This window comes from Lissotriton helveticus, chromosome 9 (genome assembly GCF_964261635.1).
Source record: "Lissotriton helveticus chromosome 9, aLisHel1.1, whole genome shotgun sequence".
Classification (NCBI taxonomy): Eukaryota; Metazoa; Chordata; class Amphibia; order Caudata; family Salamandridae; genus Lissotriton; species Lissotriton helveticus.
This window is the reverse complement of record NC_136070.1, coordinates 363,334,407-363,356,099: the sequence shown is the minus strand read 5'-3', so window position 1 is coordinate 363,356,099 and position 21,693 is coordinate 363,334,407.

The window sequence follows — 21,693 nt, the reverse complement described above, 5'->3', positions numbered from 1 at the left end:
TTCTGTTTGTGCAGATTTGTCCCTGCAACAGTAGTAGTATGGATTGTCCTCCTAATCAAACCAAAAGTAAAGTAGTATCTTATTCTTTCTTGGTGGTCATTCACATTTTATTGTTGGGAATTGTCAAAGCATAAACATTTAGAAGACTTGTAAAGATATTATGGACAATCCCAGAGGACTGCACTCAGTGCACAGAGCTATTGCTGACTAGAATGAGAGTTTCGTTTAACACCTTTTGCCAACTGTGCAATCTTAGTTAGCTACACCGACAGACTAATAAGAATAATCTAGTAGTACCACAGGGAGTCATAGTAGAGGCAGGATAAGAATTTAGATACAGTCTACAAGAAGATCAAGGACGATTTAGAAAAAATCGAATTAGGAACGCTAGGAAAAAATAGGTACTCTATATTAAAATGAAAACTTACCGGGGCCAGCAAAGGAGCTATCGCCTGACCGATCCTGGCCTTCTACAGCAGCAGCAGCCGATACCACCTCCTCCGTCCTCTTGCCCCTGGGGGGAGCTGATGTACAACATGAAAGAAAGAAAGACCCGAAAACATGGATGATTGTTGTCAACCAAATCAAACATTTCAAAAGAACAATAACAAAATATTTTGGCGAAATAGCAAATAGACAACTATTCCACGGGATATATTGACCTATCTCATGTGGTCTACTACGATATTAGTATTGCTTGATTTGCGGCCCGTCGACTTGGAAAGTTATGTAACTCACTAAACAAACTACTAAAAAGGTTCGCCTAGGACTGGCAGGCAGCAGTCCGCAGCACGCGAAGTGACAGACAAACTCCATCGTGATTGCAGATCAGTGACAACACTAAAAAGTTTCCTACTACATTAACCAGTCATTAAAATACTCAAACTATCAATCCACCACCACTATTTCTTCTTATTGCCAGGTGTACAAAGGAAGGACTGGACTTGAGTTTGTAGGGGCAGATTTACAAGCCCCTTGTGGCTCTTTTGCTCCGTTGTTGCGTGACTTTTGTGACGCAGCGGCAGAACAAAAGAGGCGCCATGGTGCGGCGTATATTAACAACGTGACACATATGGGAGATGCATCACGTTGTAAAGCCCTGCGCCATCAGGGGGCGTTCTGGCGCAAGGGAGGGCGTTCCTGCACAGGAACGCATCCTAAAAGTGGCTGAGGGAAATCTACAAGATTTCAATCAGTCACTTTTAGGACAATGATGCGTCACTCAAACCCTGCGCCTGCTTGAAGCAGACGTACGGCTTGACGCAGCATTGGGGAGATAGGGCACCCCAGAGCATTGCTGGAGCTGCTCCATCGTTGCGACGCAACTCCTGCAATGCGCCGCCTTTACGGCACAGATGCGTATTGCTTCGGTGACGTTTTGGGCCTATGGTGCGCCGCATTGTAAATACGGTGCACCATGGGTGGTGGTGACGTGGCGCACAGTTACTGGTGCATCCCTGCTACTTTGCAGGGATGCGCCGGTAATTGCAAATCTGCCCCTTAGTGTCTAGCATTACGCAGTTCTGTAAAGTACACTCATACATAATTTCTCAGGCCAATGAAATGAACACAAAATCGAAAACAAATAAGCATAGTAACAACGCTACTGAGAAGGAGAGCAGTGCACCTGAAATGCACAGAAGATTTTGAAATATAATTTACCTACAATGTAATCGGAAGCATTATTGCTCTTGGTAAAAAACAAAAATTTGCATTATAATAACACACAGAGCAGGAGAAAACAGAGTAGTGATGAAATAGCTACTATTACTCACCATGCCCGGGGATCTCGACGCCGAGCAGGTCGAGCAGATCGCGCTCCCGGTCCAGGATATCCGTCCAACGGTGGGTGGCCTGGTTGTAGGTGCGCCGAACCCGAGAGTGTTCATACATGGCCCGGCACACCTTCTTCCACCGCTTCCGGCGCTCCCGGATCCCGTAGCCGCTTGCGATCCTGCCGCCTGCCGCGATGGTCCTAGGGAGGCGGCGCTGTATATAGTACACTAGTGCGGCCACCTCCTCCGCGCTAAAGATCTCCCGTGGCATCACTAGCTCCCCCCTTAAACGCCCGCACGGGAGCCGGGCAAAGGGGGGCGGGACCCTTCCCCTTCTCGGGCTGCTTCCCGGCTCCCTTTACCATGGTCTGGGCAGACAGGAAGGTAAATAATAAATAAGAAATAGAATAGGGAAGAAGAAAAGAAAAGAGTTTAAAAAAGTAGTTTAAAAATAACCAAAAGTAGCAGAAAACAAAAATATAGAGCTATAAAAATAGAGGGATAGATAATAAGTAAAATAGATCAAAAAAAACTTCAAACAAGCAAAGGATGGCAGAGTTTGAGAGAGGATACAGAAAGGATGCCCAGAACCATAGCAATGAATGAAAAACAAGATGGCTGCGCCCGTTCACGACCGCGTGGGTAAGTTCGCGCGAGATTTCCCCCGCGATCACACACGAACTTGTACTAGCGAGCCGCACACTTCGCGAGATTACACATAGCGCCCGGAAACGGAAATACGTCACGCAAACAAGATGGCCGTGCCCATGTACGACCGCTAGGGTAACTTCGCGTCGTTGCGCTACAAGCGGCTCGCGAAAACGCAAAAAACCACGCGAACTAACACACCGCAAAAAACAAATCGCATATTTGCTCGAATTCGCGGCTTCCGAATTCGATCTCGCGCAAATTCGCGCCCCGCGAATCGTGCAAAATTGCAGGAAAACGATGTTTGCAAAACTGAAAGCACTCAGCAGGTGCAAAAGTTCAAGCTCATCATTAGTAACCATTCCCTGTAGTGCTTCCTGAGGGGCCCCTCCAGAGTTCAGTTGCCTACTTGCAACTATTCTATGACCCTGCTCTGACCCTCACAGCAGCCTCAGAGAATAGCTACAAGTATGCCACAAAGGTCCTGTTAAAAAAAATTACACTGCAACAGAAAGCAATTACAGATAAGGAAGCAGGTGCCAGACTGGAAGTTCAAATTCAGTGACACATTAATCAGCCCCTAATTCATTCATGTCAGTTGAGGCAGGGCAGGTGTGCTAACGAATTTTGCAAAACTGAAATCACTTAGCAGGTGCAAAAGTTCAAGCTCATCATTAATCAGCACTTACAGCTAAGGAAGCAGGTGCCAGCTCAAATTCAGTGACACATTAATCAGCCCCAAATTAATTCATGTCAGTTGAGGCAGGGCAGGTGTGCTTTTCCCCCCATAATCTACAGTGATGAACCAGAGGGTGGCAGTGATGAACCAGAGGGTGGCATGGGTGAACCAGAGGGTGGCAGTGATGAAACAGAGGGTGCTGTGATGAACAGACGTAGAAAGAACATGGTCGCGACCGTTGCGACCTGACAAGTGAGTTCGCGTTTGCGAACTCGTAAAAAACCCTCGCGAACTGGCAGAAACCCTTGCGAACACAAAAATTTTTGCGAAAGTTCGCAAATTTTGCGGATTGCGAATTCGTAAATACGCAAATCCGTGACTCGCGAGTTCGCAAAATTCGCCGTATGGATGTCGCGTACAGCGGGTTCCGAGGGAGAATCGTGCGGAGATTAGAGTCATACGGTCTTTGTACGATTCGTACGGAGTCCTGCTCCTGGTACGAATCGTACTTCATCGAACGTACGGGGAGGCTGCAGGGTACGATTTGTACGGGAAAAACGCTCCGTACGGCTATTCGGAGTGATTTTTCCCGAATCGGAATCAGACCCTAAATGTGTATTAAGGTTATTCAACTGTATTTATTTAGTTTATGAAAGATAAAGAATATATATTTTTTTAAATCCCAACCAGGACAAAAAGCTTTTTGTCTTTAAGTCTTGTTAACTTTTTTGTGTAGAATTAATTTGTTATGTTTAATTTTTTTTTTTACAAATGTTTAATTGTTTATATTTAATTTTATTTGTAAATTGAGTGTAGATCTTGACTTCCTCCACGGTTGGACATTTACTACTGTTTTGTCTCCTTTAGGGCTGTAGTTACTTTAGAAGTGTAATGTGTGAAAAGCCATGGCTCACTAATTTGTTTATGTTTGTGGTTGCATGGTTTTTCATTACCCTGACCTTATGTGCTGGCGATTCCCTCGGTCTCCCACCGCTCTTTTTATCCAGCCATCCAGATTATCCCATGTCGGTAGGTCAGGGTCTCTCTTATGTTTATCTAGCATCCAAATTTTGGAACTCCGTGAAGCTCTTACTGAGCACATTTCTGGAAAAATACTCAAAACCGGATTCTTTTAACATTTTATACCCACTTTTTTGCCTTATCTATCAAGCACTTAGTACCAGGAGGGCATTTCCTTGTATAACTATTAATTTATTTCATTCATTTATTTATGCACAACTAGATTGTGTACATAAAGAAAAATCTCCTTGTGTATTCCATCATTTTCTTTCTGCAGAAAAAGTGGAGGCATTTTAACAAAAGTAACTAAGTAGTCAGCATTGTTATTTGCTAGATCGTGTTCATAAAGGAAAATCTCCTTGCGTATTCCACCATTTTCTTTCAGCAGAAAAGATGGAGGAATTTTTACAAAAGTAACTAAATGGTGAGCGTTTTTATGTGCTCAGAAGGAGCACTATATGGCGCACAACAATGTAATTTTCACCTATTTAAATTTCAGGTCTTGATTCTTAATGTGCAGAGGTGTGACCCTCTCCGTTGTCAAAGAGAGGCCTCCAGATATATTTTACAATTGCAGCACCATAGCTCTTTGTGAAATACCTGAAATATGCAAAGAAGTGCCACACTGGCCGATTTAGGTGATCAAAGTCAAACACACTATGTGAAGCAAATTTAACCCCAAGGCTTTTCTTCTGTCTGAGTTGTACTTAATAATAAGGAAGAAGACAAAATACCCTTCAAGCATCTAAAATAACAATTATTTTAGTTGATCACCAGTCCTCTACTTCAAGCGGCAGTTTCTCATTTGATTCATCTTAATTGAACCCTGCTCAAATGGCGCTTCAAATCCAAGATCTTCCATCTTGAATGTACAAAGTGCAGACTGAACATGTATGTGTGTATGTGGTATTTGTATTGGGGAAACCTAGTCAAAATCAAGAGAGTGCTGTTCAGGGTCAAAGGCAAGGATACATTCATTGATTTGAGAGGTAGCTGGTTTGTGGATTTTAACAGCATCATAATACAGAGGTGCGTCTTTAATTCTTTACTGAATTAGAGCTGGTCTGGGCAATCCTGATGCATATTGGGATTTCGTTTTTTAGTATGTAAAGTAGTACTCAAGGGAGTAGCGCAGAAAATAAAATACTCCCCACTTTGCATGGCACTACATTTTAAATGTTGGCTACTTGTGGACTATTTGGCCCCCAACCCCCAAAGCTGTTTCATATTTATTCTTCTTTCGTTGTTTATTAGTTGCTGCTTCTGTCTTGTGATGACCTGCAAGACACAAGTCAAAGATAGGTAGTGTCATAAAACACTTTTATCTGCCCCTGTTGAACACCCTCTTAAGCTGATATAGCGGGTGCCTCACTACGCCCTTGATCCTAAATCATGTAAAATTGGAATATTCAGGAAATAGTCATATAGAAATAGTCATATACAAGTAGAACAAGTAAAAGAGATTGTGCCCTCTTGCACTTTTACTAATAAGCAGTTGAATGTTTTTGAGTGAATTTACATAGGCATGTAGGAGTATGTACTACTCTTGAAGGCCTAGTTCCTATAATCATAAATGTTTTGCATATTGACCCCTTTCTCTACAACTCTCATTTGCATTCTTCCTGCAGCCACAGTTGCTCCAGAAGCTATGGCTGGGGCCCAGATAGATATAAGTGAATGTTCACTTGCCATAATGGTGTCTAAAAGACAAATCGCTCCCTTGTCATAGCCTAATGATTGCTGAGCAGCTTTTATATATTTCTGGTGCGGTGATGAGCAAAGGAACGTCTGCCAATAAAAACACGCAAATAATAGTGTCTCCAGGAAGTTTGATGTCCCGGTGTCCAGCCCAGGTGCCATGTTCTCTCAGTTCCACTATCTCATTCTCTCTCTCTCTCTCCCTCTATCCAGACATAACTACTTCAATGTCTCCCACACTCAGTCTCACGCTCTGTCTCTTTCTCTCAAACATTTCCCCCTCTATCCCTATCTGGTGTCACCCTTTCCCTCTAATTTTACATCACTTCCTCCTTTCCATTCCCTCTCCAAGAGAAGATGACATTTTAGTTATCCAAATTGGACTACTAGCACTGGAAGATGATCAAATAAATGGCTTTTTTGAATAGGCTCTTCCTGCCTCCTTAAAAAGACTCAAGGAGCTTAAGTACATCAAAGTCAGCATCCAATAGACTGAAAATAACTGTCAGAAATCCGAACCACTGATACTAAGACTAATCAGCGTTTGAAGTAGGGTAACAGATGTCAAACTCCACTGTGAGAAATGGGGTTGGACCATAACCTTTTCAGCCTCCTCTGCCTCTTTTTGAAAATGGTTTGTGAAATTCTAATAGGCTGAGTGGTCAGACATACTGGCAAAATCCTTTCACGCAGTGGCGGCTGCCCACGGGAAGCAGCAGTGGGGCGGGAAAGGGGTAGGAGGGGGGATTAAAAAAAATGCACTTACCTGGCTGCCGGCTGGCCAATTGCTGCCTCTCCTGCGTCCTTTCCGTCCTCTTCCTGGTTTCTCCTGTGCAAACAGGAAGCAGGAAGCACACAGGCTTCCCATACCCAATCAAAACGCTGTGTTGCAGCATTGTGTTTGGACTGACTGCCGTGGTTCGGCGCTCAGCCAGAGAATGGGAGCCTGGACATATTCTCTACCCAGGCTCTAATGCAGCCTGGGTGGAGAACATGCTAAGTGCACATGAATGTTTGGCTGGCATGAGACAGCTGGCCAAACAATTATTTGCATTTAAGGAGTGCAAACCACTCCTCCCATGATCTGTCAGCAGAGCAGATCAGCCCACCCCGCCAAGACGCAGCAGCAGGAACAAATAAAATGATAACGTCCAGTTATTATAATTTTATTTTACCTTTTTTAAACTGCGAAAAGCAGTGAGGAGACGACTGCTTTCATGTGCAGTTTATTTCTCTCTTTCACATCATATCTCCTTTAATTTTAAACTGAACATCTAAATATCCACCATTTTCGATTTCCAAGAATAAAATGGTGACAGCTTCTTCTCTATCCCGTTTGTCAATGGAACATTGATATTTTCCTTTGTCGTTTGGTTGAGCAATACCCCAGAATTATGCATACATCACACTGAATGAAGCCCTTGAATTTTTGAGGGTGTCTATATCTTTTCAGTAGTTAATTAAACCTCCTTGTATAAAACGTTTACAAAGAAACAAAAAATTATGCTAGTATCTGCATATATTTGTTCAGGGCTTTAGAAAATAACACGTTATTGCATTGTTCACAAACTGTACCCCTATTCCATGTTATTAGACACTATTGCATTCCTAAAAACGGATTTTCGCAGGTATTGAAGGAACTTACTATAAATTCTTGCAGCTTATACCGGTTTAGAACGTGCAGCAAGATTCCTTAAACCCCCCTCGTTATTAGCGCTTATTTGTGTTAACACTGAAAGCTTGTTCTCTGCTGAATCCTTATAAGCAGTGTGAACAAACACGTTATTTGATTTGAACGATAGTCTTTCAACGCCAGATTGAAATGTTATAGGGCCCCTCATTACTAATGACCCTTCTCATTTGACATTTCCCTGGTTTTCCACATGTTCTGCCACTTAGGAGATTTCAAACCTTTTGGAAGTTATTATTCCGTTTGTTATCTCGTTATATGAACTGTACTTGTTTTCTTCCTTTGTTGAGATTTGGTAGCAAATTATGCTTTAGGAAGTTCTACCACGTGAGGCCGGGGATATTTTTTAGTCTTTTAGACATTTTAATTAATGAAAAAAGTTCAGCTTTTAAATAAATCAATTGCTCATTTTTAATGCTTCTAGTTTTTTGTCTAATGATTTGACCATGTGCTCTGAGTTTAAGCGCTGCAAATTAAACGCAGGCCCGTTGCCAACGAAGGTGACACTTTAGGACCTGTCTGGTGATTTGCAAAACCTTTACTCACAACGTGTAGTGCTAAAATGACAGCCACGCTCAGGGATTCGGGTCTTTGGGCCTGCATAGGATTTAGCAATCTCAGGGCACAACGCAATGTTAGATTTTTGTTTAAATCTGCTCCCATCATTTGTTTTAGAACAGGGAGAATCGCCTGTGCACAATGAAATAAAGTTAAACATCCAGTGCCTTTTAAAACATGTTTGTGGTTCTGCTAGATTGCTATAAGCTCACTTGTGTATACGAGAACACAATCACTCGCTAGAACTTTTCACATTTTCAAAGTTAAAAGTGCATTCATGCATGTGACAAGCATATTCCAAACATTGAAACGTATAATCCGTAGAACATGTCTGTAAACTGGTAAATATTCGGTAACATTTTTTTTTCCTTTTCAAATATTTTTTATTATAAAAGAAGTTCATCAGTATACAGTCCCATGATAATGGCATAAACGGTAAGTTAACCACGTCACTGGTCAAATCATTTAGAAAGATACGTATATATGTTAACAACAGTATCTGTTGAGTCCCTTATAGCCTACGAAAAAGAAGAATAGGGACTAAGAAAGAGAAAACACGGAAAAAAGGAGTAGAAAGAAGAGAGGTGAATACAGGATGATGTAAGCAATCGCCACTAGAACCTTGAGAGTTTAAGGGGGATTAATTTTAGTAAGAATAGGCCTAGTTTCGACCACAAAAGACATGAGGATTTGCTGTTAATGAATCCCCTCAGGTAATCAAGTCTTCCCTGGGACAAACCCCCTGACCCCCCGCCCCCAGTGTGATAAAGGAACGTAAATGAGAGCAATCACGTTGGCCCTAAGGGTCGGTTGGACTGACTTGACTGCCCATATCGCCACAAACAATCCAGTGATGTGGCGGCCTGGTCAAGCGATTATAAGTCTCACAGATACAGAACCTCTCTTGTGTCCTTCTCATCTGCGTTTCTCTTTTTTTCACTTTCTTTCTTTCTTTCCTTCTTTCTTTCTCTCACTAAGCCACATCAGGTGGGGTTAGCCAAGCACATGTGTTGGAGCCATTGTTAACACTGTCATACAAGCCACATATGGCTAATCCTGTAACCAAAATGCTAATGTCTTGGAATATAAAATCAATAAAATACTTTGAAATAAAAAAAGTAGCATTGTGTATGGTATTATCAGCACTCCTCAAAAAACAGACTCATGCCCATGTATGATAAGAAATGTTATAGTTGTTTTTCCAATCGGAGAGTATGGTCTTTATACCAATAGAAAGCAAAATGTCAATGAGGAAACAATCTCAGCTATATAAAGACTCTACCAAAGACCTGTCAGAACAGGCATGGATTCCCAATGTGACCTAAGAAGGAGTTAAAGACAATTTAAGGTTGACAATGGTAGATGATGTGGACTCAATGTCCTTAGCCATACATGTTTACAACAAAATAATAAGTGGTCTAATTCACCTACGGGATGGTCACAATGCCATCAAGCAGCTGATGGCGTGACCCTTGTTTGTGTAATCGCTCAGGAGTCCAATAAGATCTATAAGCAGTCCAGAACTTATATTGTAGAATAAGGGGGAAAACTTCTGACACAAAAAACACCCCCACAAAATTGTCCCATGTCAGTATTATGTTTGGAACAAAAAGCCTTCCATAGTCACTGAATCTGAGCTGTCTCTGGTCAGGGTTTTTTTTGTAAGTTCTGTAAATTATTGAAGCAGCATGAGTATTGGAAATAAGTTTCTCAAGAAAGTGTAAGTAGTCCACCGTGTGCAGGTGTCTGATGTCCCTTAAAGCGACTTTTAGTTTTAAGAAATTATAAAAATCCAATGGCTGTATGCTAAATCTTTCATTTAACGTAGAAAAAGATATATGGTTATCAGGTTGAACAATGTCTCTAACATAGAGATACACAGTTGCTCTAGAAGGACAAGATAGGATCTAATTTTATGGCATTATTAAAACAAAAAGAAGCACATTCTGAGCCTTTATTTTGTGAAGAAAACACCTGTTCAGGTATTTTATAGCTAAAACGGAGTCCTTAATAATCTGGAGGGAATGATATGCTTTAAGTCGTTTGATTGCCAAAGTGTTAGTAAGTGAAAGATGGTTTTCCAGAGCTTATTCCATATCAACCTGTGCAGGACGATTGATTGTTTTTAGGTGAAGCCACCAGATGGTTTGTCTTGCCAGAAATGCTATTTAATCTTTCTTAGGTTTAATTTAAGCCACTCCAGTGATTGTTTGTTTGTAATTTCTTCAACAAAATCCCTGCTCTATTATCTCTCTAAATAAAAGATAATAATATTGCATTGACTGATTTTTGGGAAGAAGTGGAAAGGCTGACTGGAAACTTGCTGGAGCAAGCATCGTTTAAACCGTTTCAACCTGACATCACCACATGATGAATTCAGGGTACCAAGCATCACTTATCTTTTTGATTTTGGGCAGTAAAGTTTATTTTATATGGACCCTGGTGGTTTCTACTGAGTCTGCAAAGGGTTATTTAGCTGAGTGTAAAAATCCCGAAAGGTTCCTACTATTTTTGATTGGTCTGTTTGTATCATACCATTACCGTATTATGAGAGCTGGGATATTATTAGATTTTTTTGCATCCTTAAGAGTTAAGGTGAGGAGTCTACCCGCTTTATTACTTTCCAGACGATTTTTAGCTTTAGCTGTGGAAGATCATATGTGCGCCCTTTCTCTTAAGATTTTGTTATATTCACACTTAAGTTGTTTAATTGTGGATGTTGTTATGAGTTCTAAAGTTAATATCCTATCTCTTTTGAAGATGGCGATTTGTTTCACTAAAAGATTCAGCTGTGCATCTAGCCCTTTATTTTTGATGTACATAATGCCTAACCTTCTCCCCCCTTATAGGCGCTTTCCTAGCATCCCATATCATTCCAATATCCATACCCATAGTGTCATTCTCTTTAAAGAAGTGGGATAATGATTGGGCAATTTGGTCTACAGAATCTTGATTGGAGACTATGTTGTCATTCATTTTCCATGAACAGGATTTAGGCTGTTGCATGGATAGATTAATGGTTAGTGTGATACATGCATGGTCTGAAATGAGGATTGGCTCAATAGTGGGATCAGTGGTAGAGTGGATCAAGTTTTTACTAATGACATAACTGAACATACATGGAGAGCTCACAAAGCAGCCATATTTAACACTCAGCCCATCCCTGGCGCTTCCGTTAATAATGAAACATCGAAGGTGACATGGACTAATACAACAACTGAAAAGAAAACTCCAAATAACAGGACCCGGATGATGACTACTCAAAGATTAAACTCTCAGGTCCTAGAATCCAGAAGCAACTATAAAATAGACCACACAACCTGTATATCAAAACCGAAAAATCACCTCTATTCTTGACTCAAAATATTAGAAGCCAAACTCCAGTTAGGTACACCTGAACAACAGGGCCCGACCCACTGGAATATCATCTACAGATCACACCAAAATAGGTATTTAACACCTTAAAAAGCAAAGAACCGATTGGGCCCCTGTACCAAATGGCCTGTCCAATGCCTTATTCAAAAAAGACCCAGCTTTTTGGTCCAACCATTTAACCTCGCTCTCTGCTTAAACACTGGAGACTTCTACCATTCCAGACTCATGACGGGGAAGCATCCTACAACCAATATATAAATCAGGGGCTCGTTCAGATCCATCTAATTATAGATTAATAGCCTTAATTGATGCTGAGGCAAAAATCTATGCTGTAATCTGTTGAAAGATCTAGAGGACTGGGTTAATAGTACAAAACTGATTCCTAGCACACAAACAGGTTTTCGAGCCGGAATGGGCACCCTAACGAATTTATCTGCTGTAATGCTACTGGCAAATCAAGCGATAACTAATTCAAACGTTTTGTACACCTGTTTTGTAGACCTCAATGTAGCTTTTGTCAAGGTCCCTAGATCCATGTTATGGGCTAAAATGAAATCTTGGGGAGCGCCCACAACATTTTTAGAAGCAATTATCAATCTTTACTAAAAAACATGGGTCCAAAATAAAATGGGGTTCCGTCAAAACCTAACAAACAAAATCATGAACATCAACAGCTTAAAACAGGGGTGTGTTCTGGCCCCCCATTTATTCAACATTTACACAGACAATAATCTCCCCTTAACACAAGGGGACCCTCCAAAACTGTGTTGCTCTCCCAAACACCCCGAGGTCTACAGCGATTGATAAACCAACTAGCAGATTACATAGCCTCATCCAAACTAGTTATACATTTACAAAAGTCCAAGGTTATGTGTTTTTCAAGCTCACATAAAAAACTATCGAAATTTACATGGACGATTAACAGCAACCCCCTGGACCAGGTGGAAACATATAAAAATCTGGGCGTACTAGTAGATCGGAATCTTAACTAGAAGCAATACTTAGGATTACGGAAAGTCAAAGCACAACAGCTACTCTTTGTATTTAAAACCTTGCAAAAAAACGTAGTTACTGTTTGACAACCCATTTACTAAAGGTCGTGGCAGCAAAATTCTTGCCATCAATTACGTATGGATCAGAACTCCTAAACACAAGGGACTCAATAGTCTTAAATACTTCGCAAACTGACATTTTTAAGATTTTATTTTCAATTCCTTGCCATATTTCACAAGCTCTGATCAGACTGGAATTCAGGTTAAAAAACCAGATCCCGACAAGACAAGGGGCCCTTTTCAAATACTATTGGAGAATGAGGGCAGCAGAAGAAGACTCCCTAGCACATTACTGCTGGTTGTAGGTTGAAAAAGCAATTCAGATTGAGTAACTCAGTTTACTCATCTTTAAAACAATCCATTGCAGCTCTAAAACTAGAGGACGTTTGGCACACAACATCGTCCTATTCAGAGTTTAAATATATAGTCAACAAAACCGTCAAGCAAAATTCTCAGGTACTAGCCAAAGCTTCCTTGACTTCAAAAACCAATGTATGGATGGTGATGCCAACACATAAATTGTTAAAACCCCAACCATACTTGATAGAACATTTCGCAAATCAAAAAAAGAGGAAACTGATTTTATTGAGACTGGGTGTTTAACCATCGAAAGATCTTATCCCAAAATGGAAACGGGCATGGCCCACAAAGTATTGCCGCCTTTGTGGACAAGGAGATAAGACATTACCCCACCTACTATGTATCTGTCCGGCACTACTATCAACACGAAAAGTCCTCCTACGGCCATTACTGAAAAGAGAACAAATAAGGACTTGTAGCTGCGCCGTAATAAAATGCTTAGGAGGCTTAACAGTACAATTGGCACGAATGGCTATAAAGTTTCTGAGCATAGCGGCAAAAGAACTAGAAAAGAGTGGCAGACAACTTGAGCCGGTCGGGTACGCAAGGTGATAAAGTGCAATTGAACACTTTGCAGTCCATTTATTTACAGCAATATGCACTTTACCTCGGAGAACAATGGGAAATTACCAACGGTACCTGTATTTCATCTCAGATCACCAAGGCAAACCTATATTTAGCAAAGTACTTCATAAAAGGAACCTAATTTAACCTTGTTTTTAGACTGATCTATTTATTGGAAGACCATTGTTAATTTTACTTGCCTACCACTCTAGGGCTTCTTTCAGAGATCAAGTACATTGTGCACCGGTGCACAGCTCAGGCAGAATCCCACAAGAAGCCTGCTTCTTTTATAGCATGTCTGGCTACCAATGAGTCTGTAACAAATCAGGGTACACAGTATTAACTTGTTTTAATATAACTTTTAATGAGATTGAAGTCAACTAACGAGTCAAAATATCTGTTTGTGAATTTAATGTATATTGGTGGATGCACCGCCTTTTTATGATTTAAACCAAACAAAATAAAAAAGGCATTTTTCACTCATCCTAATGAGGAAATAGTCAGTTTTAGACAGGGTGTTGTGAGTGTGTGAGTAAAAGGTGAATTTGCTTTCCGCCAGATTGTTAAGTCTCCTGATGTCAACCAGTTCATTTTCCTCAGCGAAGCTGTTTATGAGAGCGATTAGGTCTGTAAGGACATGCTGAGATTTTGTCTAGAGCAGTATCATATGGAAGATCAAAATCTCCCCTCAGAATAAGTCTACTGTCCTTGGGGAGTTTGTGGAATTTATGATTTAGAGAAGACTAGAAGGATGGGGTCTCCTGACGTCGGAGCATATATGTTTGCAATAAAAAATGAAAAAATGTCTTTTGTGATCTTAGACAGGAGCCATCTACCTTGATCATCATGTGCAAGAGTATCAACTTAGCACCAGGCTTTTTTAGAAATCAGGGTAAATACTCCATTCTTCTTATTAGGTGCTGGGGAGCACAAGCTATCACATACAGGTATGTTGCATACCACGAGCCTCTACCTGCCTGGCCCTGGTCTCCTGGAGGAAAATATTATCACTTGAGTTTCCAACAGTTATCTAAGACCGTCTTTAATTGGGTGAAAACCTTTTGTGTTCAGGGAAATTATTTTAAGCAGAAACCATCAGAAAAAAACTACTTCAAAACACCATGGTATGCGCACAGGAAGAACCTCCAGAGAAGAATAAAGAAGAGAAAAATTGGACAGGAGAATAGAGGGGAAAAGAAAAGGAGTAAAAGACAAAGAAGGGGGAAGTAACACTATATCATATAGTATCATTGCGCAGTACTTTGCCAAACCAGTGCCTTCCCGACCCCAAACCACACGGCGAACCCACCCCCAAAAGAGAAAAGACCATGCAGGCCCCTAAAACAGGAGCTTGGTCCAAAGAAAGATCTCTGGACTGCAACAACACAGAGGTTTTAAAAATACATTCATTGAAAATACCAACAGAACACCCATCTAAAACGTCATAGCTAAATAGCGAATCACTGTCAGAATATCGAGGAGAAGAATATCGATCTACCACAATATTGAGGTGAAAATATCGAGTGACAGAATATCGACTTCCTATCTACAAACAGGTATGTACAAAAATATTGAATCCTAAATATCGTTGTTAATGATATAATTTGCTAAAATATGCCTTAAAAGTAATATAAAATTAATGAAATAATAAATATAATTAAGTAAAACATACTTAAAAAATGTAAAAAGATTATAAATGAATAAATAATAAATGTAATGTAAAAAAATACACATGAATATTTAATCATTTTTTATATATATTAACTTATTAATATTAAAGAATAATCAATATTTTTTAATTATAAAATAATAAAAGAATAATTTAAAATATAATTACATATATATATAAAAATAGACATATAATATAAATATAAAAATAAACTAAATATTGTAAGTTAAAACATTAAAATAAATATTTAAAAAAAATATTTTACACTACATTAAATATAACAATACTGAAAACGTTGCATAGCGTAGGGGATAAAATTAGTATTCCCACTCCAGCGAGTGGTACAGTAGGGAAAGTGTCGGATAGCGGGTGCATAAAAATTACTATTCTCACTCCAGCGAGTGGAACAGTAGGGAAAATGTTGGATAGCAGTTGGGTAAAAATTACTATTCCCACTCCGGCGAGTGCAACAGTAGGGAAAGTGTTGGATAGCGGGTGGGTAAAATTTACTATTCACACTCCGGCGAGTGCAACAGTAGGGAAAATGTTGGATAGCGGGTGGGAATTTTTCAAAATTAATTTACCTCCCACCATTTTCCTCTATAAACGTCACCTGCAATATTGTAAATTATGAATAAATTAACATATTTAATCAACAATTAATTAATTAATTAACTAATAACAATTAACAATAAAATGAATAACCATCAATTCTAAATTAACTCATACAATTAACACTATAAAATAACGTTTAATAAATATTATATAAAAAAATAATACAAATTACATTAAAATGTAATTACTTCCCACCCTACCCCCTATCAACCCTCAACCCACTCATAAAAAAAGTACACAATTAACATATCTACACATTAATTATTAATAATGAATATCTAATTAACTACTAACCAATACAAAAATTAACACAATTAACATAATTAACAATATAAATTATTAAATAATAAATTATTTATTAATATCATAATTACTTAACTATTTCCAATTAAATTACTTCACACCCTATTCCCCTATAAACCCAAAACCCGCTACAGAATTAAATTACGCAAAAAGTAATTAACATATAATTAAATAATTCTAAATAATTCGTAAAAAATATATCATAATGAAATTACTTCCCACCCTATTCCCCTATAAACCCACAGCCTGCTACGGAATAAAATTACGCAAAAATTAATTAACATAAAATTCATTACTTAAAAAAAATTCAAACACACATTACAAAATATATACATACTTTTAACACAAATACTAACATACAAAACACTAAAAAAATTGATATTATTAACAACGATATTTTGACAATCGATATTACTAACTTCGATATTATTAAAATCGATATTTCTTACCTGCATGCCGATATTCTTAACCACTATATTTTTTTGCAAGTCGATATCCTGTCCTCTCGATATTAAAAACGCGATATTTTGTCCATTCGATATTTTTTTTGCTGATATTATGACTAGTTATCCTAATTAGCAAGACAAGGCTAATTAACATATTATTGCATAACAGATGGTGCATCTTTTTTCGAACTAAAACGCAAAAATTTGCATAAACAAGAACTTGCTTTATCAGGTGCCTCAGGAATACATACACGGTAAAAACTAAAGAATTTAGGCACTATGCTATCAAGGATGAAATGAAGCTGGTGTGAGATACTGTTAATGTGAGTCACTTCATCTACATTATATCCTTGTAATGGGCTAATACCTTGTCTAAAATTATCTGCACAAAGATCAGAGGCAACATTTATAATAAAATTATATTATCCAATGCTAGTTAGTAACTGAAAAGATCAAGGTGTAACTGCTAGCCTGGACCAATAAAATGGAGTAAAGAGTCCGTGAGTCATACTAGAGTCCATCCAATTCTTCCCACATTTCTTAATAAATGGGTGAGTGGCCTTCATGAGTAATCTTTATCCTTGCTGGGCCTATAATGGAAAAGGTGATGTTTAAAGACCTGAGCTCAGAACGCAATGCAGGGAATTTCTCTTTCCGATCCACCATAGGCATTGCATAGTCCTGAGAAATGCCCACTTTATGACCCATCCAGTTGATAACTTTAATCCATCTCATTCGATCCAAAATCAGTTATGTTTGTTGTTACCTCAATGGTCTGAAAATAAGTGCCCTGGGTGAGTAGATACAGCAGAGGTCACACGTGTTTGAATTCTATGGGCCCTTTCTATTTCAAAAGCTTCTTTCAAATTATATTTCTGGGACTCGCTGGAGCCATGATTCCAGGAAGGCCACACACAACTTTTCACTTTTTCTGTGTTCTTCTGCAAGCAAAAAATTCTCAAACTGCACCTTTCGTGACATAAGACTGATCTTTTCATCAGTGAGTTCTGGTTATCTTTGACCTTGCTAATCCTAGATTCTGCCTCCTCTATAGGATTGGCTAGAGCTTTAACATTTTGCCTTAGGCCCACCATTTCAACCTGTAGGTTTTCTGTATTAGCTTTTGTTGATTGCGTCAGGTCGTGTAGTGAATTGAGTTACATGAGAATGGTTTCGACATTGTTGGAGAGATTCTATTTCCCTTCTACTGCAGAATCTGGTGATGGAGGGTCTTGTTTAGTACGCTTTTGTCGAGGTTGCAGTTCCCGTTGCACTTTGGAGCCTCTGTGTTTTCCCTTAAATCTTTGTTTTTTATGTCCGCTATTATTATGAAATGTATTGAACAAGCTTCCTACGACAGTTCAGGGTTGCTGCCAACCTAATATTACCCTATGAGTACCCCTGTAACTTCCATCGAAGCGATTCAAAAGCTTTATTCGAGGATTTATCTCATAAAAGCACAAACATACATTTAAAATACATCATTAAACAATTGTTTCCTCGTTAAATACAATAGTTTAAAAAAGATTAGGCAGACATACACAATTGGGTAAAAATAAAGAGATATAAAACTTGGTACATATTTACACGGGAGCCAGTAGAGATACTCCATTCGGTGTACTCTTGGGAACAGCCCTCCTTCTAATGGACCATGCCCAACCCAAATACTTAGCTGTTGCTAAAACTATAGGCATGTGGGTGGAGGTACAGATGATTCGTAAGGCCTCTACACCCCTAGATGTTCCTAAATTTTTACAAACAGGGACTAGCCAAACTTTCCTCGGGATGTCATAGGCTTTACAGGAGAATAAGAAGTGGCCTATACTTTCATTTGGTGCTCCACAGGCTGGGCAATATAGAGTGGAGGAGCTCCTCCACCTACCTGTCAAAGATCTCACTGGGAGGGCACCTGATCTTGGCTGAAAGAAAAGCTTTCTGTCCCCAGGGTTGGTTATGCTATCCCAATAGGGTTCCAAAACTGGATACAGTTTAGCTTCCACAAAGCGCCCCGTCATGGAGTCAGATTTAGTTTTGCTCCAGACCCTTGCAGCTACATGATCCCAGTACAGATCCTTAATCACTTTTTTGCTCAGAAAGAGCTCCCCGGTTGGATTATCCCATAAATTTGAGAGACCAAGATCACATAGGGAAGACCTAAGATTTTTCAGCCATTCTATCCTATGAAAGATATCAGCATTTATTATGGCTAAAAACCCCTCTGCGTAATGCTGGATCTCAGGGGTAGTCTAGAGCCATCTCCAATAAAGAATCGGGCGCAACCTCACTAGATCACTAACTGCTCTCCTCCCCAGGTCAAGACCAAGGGGAATCAGTGGGGTGCTCTGCGGGAGTCCTGTGATTCCCCTAAGAAACCTGTTCTCAGAGGACTGCAAGGGGAGAAGTTTCCTAAAGCCCCACAGCTCTGCCCCATATAGAGCAGACCCAAGAGCCTTGGCCTCATACACTGCCAAGACGGGTTTTATTGGTTTGGACCTGGATTTTTTATGCTCCACCCGAAGTGCCCCGAGATTTGTTGGTGCCTCAAGACCGCCATTTCTATGTGCTGGGACCATCTTGAATCGTTTGTTATCTGTATCCCAAGATAGGTGAATACGGTAACCACCTCTAACAAACTATTATTAAAGAATATTTTCGGCCTGGGTCTACGTTTTGGTGCAAAGGCCATCAGCTTCGTCTTACCCACATTGACTTCCAGGCCATGTTCCCCGCAAAAAGAATCAAAGATGTTCAAAGCTCGCTGCAGACCGCCTGGTGTTTTGGATAGAATTAGCGTATCGTCTGCAAACATCAGGATCGGAATCCTGGTGCCCGCCAACGATGGCGCATCTATACTGGCATCCAACATTCGAGCCACAATCCCATTTATGAATAGTGAGAATAGCAGGGGAGCCATTGCGCACCCCTGGCGCACTCCACGTTCAACTGGGAAGTCATCAGAGGATTCACCATGCATGCCCCATTGGATTTTAGCGAAGTTGCATTCATGCAACCTCATAACCAGGGTAAGTAACTCAGCCGGGAGACCCATTTCACTCAGAACTGCCCAGAGCTTTCTCCTTGGGACCAGGTCGAAGGCAGCCCGCAGGTCGACAAAAGCGACATACAGACTGCCCTCGCCTAACACCACTGTCCCCCACTGGAGCAGAGTGAAACGAAACACCTGGTCAACTGTACTAGTGGCCCGCCGAAAACCAGCCTGGTAAGGGGACAGGGCATTGTTCTCATCAACCCAGTCCATCAATTTGTTAACCACCATCCTACCTACCACTTTTTGAACGGTGGCAATCAGGCTTATCGGCCTGTAGTTGACTGGAAGAGACCGATCCCCTTTTTTGTATATGGGTATAATGATCGCTCCCTTCCATAATTCCGGGACGGCCGCTCCCTTTGCAATGGCGTTTCCCAAAAGAAATATATATCTAGCCCACCGCGCCTTATCGTTAATAAAAACATCAGCTGGTACGCCATCTAAGCCCGGGGCCCTTCCCCCGGGGACAGTGCTTAGAGCATATTCGGTTTCCTTAAGAGTGAATAAATGCCGAATGGAATATACAGCTTGAATTTCTTCCATGCCCTTGTACTGTGCAGTCTCTGCATATTGGGATTTAAAGTGATCTACCCAGGCACCCTCTGGGACATTGTTGCCGGGTTTATCTGGAATTCCACCTCTTCCCCACTTAACAATGTTCCAGAATAACCTAGAATCCTTTGCCCCCGAGGCCTCCTTTCCTTCTGCCCAATGCTGTTCATCCCATAGTTTTTTAGCTAGGGATATGCTGGTCTTATAATGCTTTCTGGCGCCACTGATCGCTACCCCGTCCCTACTCCGGATTGCTCTGCCCAAGCTTAGCCTGGCTTCCCTACACTGGTGATTATACCATTTAGCTAGTCTAGGTGGTTGTTTGCTATTTATCTTGCAGGGCCTCAGGAAGTGCGGTTTTAGAAGAGCAAAGAGTTTATCATGAATATCAGATATTTCCCTTGACCCTGGAATTACTAAGGCTGCATCCTCCATGGCGGTGATTGCAGTGTCCACCTTGGAGGTTATAAATGCCATGGATTCCACATTAGCCAGTACACATGGCCATTTCAATCTACGCATGTCATTGGTCATGTCAGGCAGCAGAGCATTGGTCGGCTGGGAATTCCCTGTTGTGACCGACCACTAGTTGTGGGCCACACAAAGGGGGTTGTGGTCACTCTCCAATCTATCCTTTACTTCCATGTCACATACTAGCTGCCACAGGTTCAGGCTACAAAGGACATAATCTATCCTACTTTGGCTGCGACCATTATCAAATGTGCAGGCGCCTCCCCTGTCGCTCTTCGTTCTCCCATTTAGGGCTCTTAGTCCCTGTTCCAGGCAGATGGCATTCAGTCGTATTATATCAATGGTCCACCGCCTAACTGGGGCCAGATCTAATATTGGTACGCCCCATTGCGTGTCCTCCTCCTGCCCCAAAGAATCATCAGAGATATCTAGGGGTTCAAAAGTCCGGTTTAGATCACCAGCAACAATAACATTGTTGCCCAAGGACTGTTTTTCCATAAGAGAGGACAAGGCCTCTAGGATAGGTGACTTCCCTCTTATATTGCCCCTAACGTAGACATTATAAATGTCTAATCCTCCCCTGGGGTCTAAAACCATTCTTATCAATTGGATATCGTTGCTACCCGTTTCCACCAACTTAATTGTAACGGGTAGACTTTGACGTATCCAGATAGTTAGACCCCCCATGGGTCGTTCCTTGGCACCTTTGCTAGCCGCGATTGAAAAATTTAGATAACCCGGGAGGAATATAGGATCACAGGCCCATGTTTCTTGGAATAGACATACATCAAAACCATTGATGAAGTCTATCCAATTTTGGGATTCCAGCTTACTACTTAATCCTGCGATATTCCATGAGACCATCTTACCTAGACTGGAACCGTCTACGGGAGCCATTACTACAGGAGGAGCCCCAAGATGACTAATTGGGATTCCTACATGCCCCTCCTCTACTAGATTTTTGTCCTCCATGTTATTCGTAATATTGAGATTACCAAGAATACTAGTTTCGTTTAAGTCCTCATTTCCTAATACCCCGGAAATTGGTGCAGACTCCCCAAACCTTGCCTCTAAATTCATACTTTCCCGATTAATCATGATATAGTCTGGATTAAGGTTTTCTCGGCCCAATCCCAGTGGATCGTTACCATTACGTCAATCAACCCACC